This window comes from Podarcis gaigeae (genome assembly GCF_964106915.1).
Source record: "Podarcis gaigeae genome assembly, chromosome: 14".
Lineage (NCBI taxonomy): Eukaryota > Metazoa > Chordata > Lepidosauria > Squamata > Lacertidae > Podarcis > Podarcis gaigeae.
This window is the reverse complement of record NC_139690.1, coordinates 42,993,789-42,999,506: the sequence shown is the minus strand read 5'-3', so window position 1 is coordinate 42,999,506 and position 5,718 is coordinate 42,993,789. Positions and strand designations below refer to the sequence as shown.

General features: G+C 45.3%; 1 long non-coding RNA gene across 1 annotated transcript; it reads right to left on the bottom strand.

The window, feature by feature from the left end:
• Positions 1-216: 216 nt before the first annotated feature.
• Positions 217-3,772, bottom strand: LOC310831410. The gene is made up of 3 exons (XR_014557862.1): positions 3,716-3,772; positions 3,159-3,211; positions 217-257 (listed from the first exon to the last, which is right to left on the bottom strand). It is a non-coding gene; the product is annotated as an uncharacterized lncRNA (long non-coding RNA).
• Positions 3,773-5,718: the final 1,946 nt, after the last annotated feature.

Below are 5,718 nucleotides of genomic sequence, written 5' to 3'. Positions count from 1 at the left end.
TGTTTCTCTTGGCAGTCTTTCAGGTCCAGGGTTAAGTCTGCAGAAGATTTGCGGCTTTAATAGATTTTAATTGATTTATTTTAACAATTAAATGAGATTATTGTTCTAGCCCAGGGTTCACAGCTAGAAATAGCTGCGGCAATAAAATGACAGAGAGGAGCAGCACCTTATGGGGAGAGATTTACAGTAAAAACGCATCTGACAAACTCACTAGCCTTAATAAACAGCAGCCCACAAATTAGAGAGTGAAACAGCTTCTGTCACAAATGTAAGGATCAAGAGAAACAGATGAATGTAGGAGGTTTGAGATGCAGAAAGCGTTAGCACTCACTTAACGGGGGGGGGGGGAGGCACCCTGTTTTAATTTAAGGGGATAAAATGGCTTCAGACAACTTTCAAAAGACGTTCTGGCAGATTCTGTCTCCCCACCGCCCTGAAACAAAATGCAAAACTAAAAGACACTGACTGATAACCTCTAATTTTTACCTTTTTTTGGGGGGGGGGGATACCCACAAATACAACACATTGGGCCAGTTTACACCTTAAAGTATGGCAAACAATAGCTTATTGCAGGGGTGGGCTCTTTGGTTCCACAGGTCAGATCCTTTTCAGGATGGACATTGCGGGCCAAATTTGATGGGTAATGGGCTACCCAACTGCCCATTGCCTGACATCACAATGACATTAGGTGCAATGTGCTTTGAAGTCCCAAAGTCAGGGCTTCAAAGTGCCTTGCAAGGCACTGTTAACATGAAGGTTTCCCCCGATGTTTTAGAAAGGAATCTGATATGAACCCCTTCCTGAATCAAGAACACCATGAGAAGCAAAGACCCAAAACACAGCATTAAATCCAAGTCGGACATGACATCATTGTTGAAATTATGCTGTTCAGTCTAAATCATCCTTCCATAATATTCCATGTGTGGAGGGAGAGTTGAACCTGTGTTTTGTTCTATTAGCATGCCTAATACAAAAATCATGTGTATTTTATTTCTGATACTCTTTGGCTGCCTTAGCTGTTATTTAATTACTGCATAGGTTTCAGATTCTGTTTTTACACTGCATTTATTAGCGTATTGCTGCTTTTTATTATGTTGCATAAGCTACCCTGGGAATGAATTTTCAAGGGCAGTGTTGGGGCATAAATCCCCAAAAGCAATCAGATGCATGGAGCATTATACTCACTTGATTGTCAGATGGGCCCACACACAACTGATGGTAACAGTGAGAATGTCAGTTGAATATTATATGAGTGTATCGACACATTACTGGGAACATGTTTTATTTATTTATTTATGTATTTATTTATTTATTTCATTTGTCTCAATCCTTTCTTCCGCAGAGCTCAAGGTGGCAGATGTGGTTCTCATATTTTATATTTCACAACAACCTTTGGAGGTAGGGGAGAGAGAGAAAGAGAAATAGAAAAGAGAGGGAGGGAGGAAGGGACTGGCTCAAGGTCACCCAGTGAACTTCATAGCCAAGAGGAGATTTGAACTCTAGACTCCAAGGTCTTAATCCAACACTTTAACCACTACAGTCGTACCTTGGTTTACAACCATAATCTTTTCCGGAGGTCCAGTTGTAAACCAAAACATGTTGTAATTCAAGGCGCGCTTTCGCCAATGGGGCCTCCCCCTCCCCAAATTGGTTGTAATCCAAAAAAATGGGTTGAAATCCAAATAAAGGGGACATGCATTTCTGGGTTTGACATGGTTGTAATCCAAAACGGTTGCAAACCAAGGTACCACTGTACATCATGCTGGCTCTGCTTGGCCACACTGAGAGTGACAGATGTAGGTTGATCCAAAAGGAGTTGATAGATATAAAATACATCTGACCATCCTGGCAGATTTAATTAGAAGGGTTCAGTGAAGGTTTTACTCAAGTCACAGAAGGAGTAGTACAGGAGTGTATAGGTCACCTTCTTGCTTGTTCACTTGCCTCTTGTTCTGGTCCAGACCACAATGGTGACCCACCCAGTGAGGAGGAGGAACAGGAGAAACCTCTGGCTGCTTGCTCATTGGCTTTGCCTGATATGCAAGCAGGTGTCTTGCCAGAATGGTATATGCACTGTTTATCTCCTGCTTGGATTACTGCAATGCGCTCTATGTGGGACTACCTTTGAACGTGACTCAGAAACTACAACTAATCCAGAAAGCGGATGCCAGGTGGGTGGCTGGGAGCAGCCACCAGGAAAATATAGCACTGGTCCTAAAGTATATACACCAACTCCCATTTCCAAGCACAATTCAAAGTGTTGGTGGTGACCTTTAAAGCTCTAAACAGTCTCAGCTCTGTATACCTGAAGGAGCATCTCCACCCTCATTGTTCAGCCCAGACACTGAGGTCCAGCTCCAAGGGCCTTCTGGCAGTTCCCTTGTTGAGAACTGTGCAGCTGCAGGGAACCAGGCAGAGGGCCTTCTCAGTAGTGGCGCTTGCCCTCCCCTCAGATGTCAAACGGATAAACAACTACACAATTTCCCAATGACATCTGAAGGCAGCCCTGTTTGGGGAATTTTTTAACGTGTGATGTTTTTCTGTGTTTTTATTCTGTTGGAAACCACCCAGAGCATCTGGAGCAAGGTGTCATATCCAAGACGCCCTTCAAAATCTTTAGAGAATGGCTGCAGCTTAGTAGCAGAGTTCCTGCCTTGCATGCAGAAGGCCCCAGGTTCAATCCCCAGCATCTCCAGGTAGGGCAGGGAGAGACTCCCTGCCTGTAACCCTGGAGAGATGCTGCCAGTCAGTGTAGACAATATTTAGCTAGATTGACTGATGGTCTGACTCAGTATAAAGCAGCATCCAAAGTTACTAAATTTGGAGTTAATACTGTTTGTGTGTATTGGGGAGGGGCATGTGTGGTGTGTGTGTGTGTGTATTTGTGCTGTGCATATTTTATATTCTGGGAAGATCCTTACAAACCTGATCAAGGATAAGGTAAAAGGAAGCACTCTCCCGGCTAAGGCTCTGATTCAGATTCTAAGCATTATATATATATGCTTCAAAAACATTTTTGTTACAGCTACAGCTCTTCAGTGTATCCCCCCCCCCCCGCCCCACCCTCTGCAGATGGAGTTTCTGCTCTTTGGTGAATTAATGGAACAGCCATTGTCAGGATATTCCCTCCCCTCCTGCCCTGACTTTTGAGAACTCACTGCTTCTGTTGACTCAAGAGATGAGTGTCCTTGGAAGAGAGATAGAGAGAGGACTGGCCTTGGAAGAGAGATAACAAAAAGGTTGCATTTACATTTTAAACCTTCAGATACAAGCAGAAGCTTTCTAATCATGTGCTAGCTGCAGGATGCACTAAACCAAACTGGAATGCCAACAAGCTTCCTTTCGGCACTGAATCTTGGGTTGCACCAATCATGTCTCCTTCCTCAGCTACCAGCCCATTCTCTTCCTTACCCATCTGCGTTGACTGCCATTTGTTCGCCTTTGTGGCTCCAGGGGTGCTTGTGTTTACCCAGGGTTCAGTTTCCTCAGAATGAAGTTCAGCAGAGACTGTGATGTCTTTAGGATATATGGTTTTATTTACACATTTATGCAATCTGAGCATAGCATGGAGTGGCTCTCAGAATCAATACTTCAACAGATCTTGCCCCCCCCGCCCCCAAGTCACAGCTTAGGTTCAGTCTGCCTCTGTGTATCCAGCTTCCAGCATCTGCCAAAACTCTCTCACACACACTTTCTGTGCACAGCCCCCCTTGACCTACTGTTCTTGTTCATAGGCTGATGTGGCATCAAGCCAGGTGAGGTGGGAAAAGGCCCACCCATTTGTCTCTATGGCAACAGAGCAACCTCTTTGGATATGTTAAAGCACTGTACTTAATAACCCAGCCAAAACAATTATCGTAACAAAGGAACTGGTTCCACTGGTAACACAGCCTCTTTTCCTTGATTCTAAGCAGGCCTAGAGGGTACCAGGATATCATCCAGACTAATGCCCCAAACTCACAACACTATCCACAGTGGGACCCAGTTAACCTGCAACATCTGCAGGTCCCTAAATACTGAGGTTGTGTACACACTGTCCCTTTCGTAGCACAAAAATGTTGCTTTTCCCAATCCAAAATCATCCATGCTCATCCTCAACATGCTGCTTTTGATCTTGCACCCACAAGGGCAGGGGTGGTTATTGGATACACATTTGAAAATCCTCTCCTTAAGTAGGCTATCCATGCCCTTTCGCCCCTGCACATTCCCTAGGTGAATGAAGAAGCAAGTGATGACGGTGATCTTGGTGTATGTCTACCCACAATGTCATTGGGCCAGTGGGGATGCATTCACGCCCTCTACAATTCCAGGACCACCTACATCTCTTTACACAGGTTTTCAAATGGACACACTACAGACTAATGCAGAATCAATCTGCAATGAGCTATTATTTCTGGAATGAAACCAGTTTCCCGAGAAGCAATTTTCAGGGCTTTTTTCTTTTTAATGCATTAGATCTAGATTGTGTGGGCTATGCGGGGGGGGGGGGGGAGTAAGGGCTTAGTCTCCATTGATTATAGAATAAAATGTTGTTGTGTATGCAGCCTGACTTTTGCCTAATGGCTTTCTTTCCTCAGACTTTTTCGTGTGTGCACTATGCCCCATTTTAGGGACACAGGTGGTGCTGTGGTCTAAACCACTGAGCCTTGGGCTTGTTGATCAAGAAGGTTGGTGGTTCAAATCCCCACAATGGAGTGAGCTCCCTTTGCTCAGTCCCAGCTCCTGCCCACCTAGCAGTTCGAAAGCATGTCAGGTGCAAGTAGATAAATAGGTAGCGCTCCAGTGGGAAGGTAAACAGTGTCTTCTTGCGCTGCTCTGGTTTCGCCAAAAGTGGCTTAGTCATGCTGGCCAAATGACCTGGAAAAACTCTGCAGACAAATGCCAGCTCCCTAGGTCTGTAAAGCAAGATGAGTGCCGCAACCCCAGAGTAGTTTGCGGCTGAACTTAGCTGTCGGGGTCCTTTACCTTTACCTTTTTTTTACACACCATTTTACTTGGGTGAAGGGCCATAGCATAATGCTAGGGCACACACTTTGCATGCAGAAGGTCCCTGATACATTTGCAACTGCGCTGGCTTTATTTCAAGTAAATTCACAAATAAGAATTTCCTTCTGATGACAGCATTCATTGTTTATTCCAGGACAGGCAGGTTAACCCATTTCTAATGCACTCCCTTTGCCTTTTGGGAAAAGTTCCAGACACAGAACTATGACTGGTTTCAGACTTAGAACTATAACTGATTTACTTAAGAACATAGGAAGCCATCTATTGCTGAGTCAGACCATGGGTCCACCAAGCTCTGTATTGATGGGGAACTCTCCTCAGCCCTAGCAGCAGCAGAAAAAGAAGAGTTTGGATTTGATATCCCGCCTTTCACTCCCTTTAAGGAGTCTCCAAGCGGCTAACATTCTCCTTTCCCTTCCTCCCCCACAACCAACACTCTGTGAGGTGAGTGGGGCTGAGAGACTTCAAAGAAGTATGACTGGCCCAAGGTCACCCAGCAGCTGCATGTGGAGGAGTGGAGACACGAACCCGGTTCCCCAGATTACGAGTCCACCGCTCTTAACCACTACACCACACTGGCAAGCATGGACAGTGGCCAGGGATGATGGAGAGTTGTGGTTCCCCCACCTGGGCAGAGCCAAAGGTTCCTTATACCTGGATTGTCAGCACTGGGGTCTCCCACAGCCCTACGTGGGAATTGTTGGGAACTGAACC